The sequence below is a fragment of the Oreochromis niloticus genome, linkage group LG5 (genome assembly GCF_001858045.2).
Source record: "Oreochromis niloticus isolate F11D_XX linkage group LG5, O_niloticus_UMD_NMBU, whole genome shotgun sequence".
Classification (NCBI taxonomy): Eukaryota; Metazoa; Chordata; class Actinopteri; order Cichliformes; family Cichlidae; genus Oreochromis; species Oreochromis niloticus.
This window is the reverse complement of record NC_031970.2, coordinates 31,670,726-31,671,673: the sequence shown is the minus strand read 5'-3', so window position 1 is coordinate 31,671,673 and position 948 is coordinate 31,670,726. Positions and strand designations below refer to the sequence as shown.

The 948-nt window shown below is 41.5% G+C and overlaps 1 non-coding gene across 1 annotated transcript; it reads right to left on the bottom strand.

Annotated features, from left to right (window-relative positions):
- Positions 1-281: 281 nt before the first annotated feature.
- On the bottom strand, positions 282-354 carry trnar-acg (transfer RNA arginine (anticodon ACG)). Its single transcript has one exon. It is a non-coding gene; the product is annotated as a tRNA-Arg (tRNA).
- Positions 355-948: the final 594 nt, after the last annotated feature.

The window sequence follows — 948 nt, the reverse complement described above, 5'->3', positions numbered from 1 at the left end:
AGCTCACTGTACATCTGTCATCTTCCCCAGGATCATTGTTATGATTTGAGAGTTGGATTACACGCTGGCGCTACCTTGTTCTTTGTTACTTTCTTCATGTGGGGCCCTAAAGTTGATACCCCGTGGTCCAGTCAGACCATTCTCATTCCCAGGGCATCAAACACTGCAATTTCAAAGCTGCATCAGTGCGTTTAGATGTAGGATTACAGCAGTAAAGGGTTAAGCCACATATGTACCACAAGAGTCACAGTAAAGAGATATTAATCATTCGGGAAACAACTTGAGCCAGCCAGGAGTCGAACCTGGAATCTTCTGATCCGTAGTCAGACGCGTTATCCATTGCGCCACTGGCCCATGAGATGAGCAGCAATAGGTCTCCAACACATCCCTCAGTTAGCACCTAAATCCTGAACACGTCACCTTAGGCTATCCTGACATTCAGGAGAACTTTATCTGTAGTTATAAAATGATATCATCCAATATTGCTGCAGCCAGTGCATCAAAACGTCAACAGACACCTCGTTCATGTTTCTGCAATGTCAGTTTGAGACGTCATTTTTTTTTTTTTTTTTTAGTTTTGTTTTGGGGTTTTTTGGCTTATTCAAAAGGCCACCCACTCCATGAGCTCCATATGAGGAGCTTTTGAAGTTTTGCTTCAGTACATCAGTCTGTGTCTTTGTAATCAGATTGTGGTTTGAGCTATGTTGTTACTATATCCCTTCGCAAGACTACATGTTATGCACATTATGTCACTGACCACAAATATTGTTTTACATCATTCATCCCTTCACTGTAACCGCTTATATTTGGGATACATTATCAGGCTGAAACAAAGAGCGGCTCATGCGCGGCTCGTTTTAGTTTTTGCTTCTCTTTTTTTTTTGTTCACATAAATAGAATCCTGCAACTCATCAATCTACCTCTGTCTGTCGTGTTCATTCAAAATGT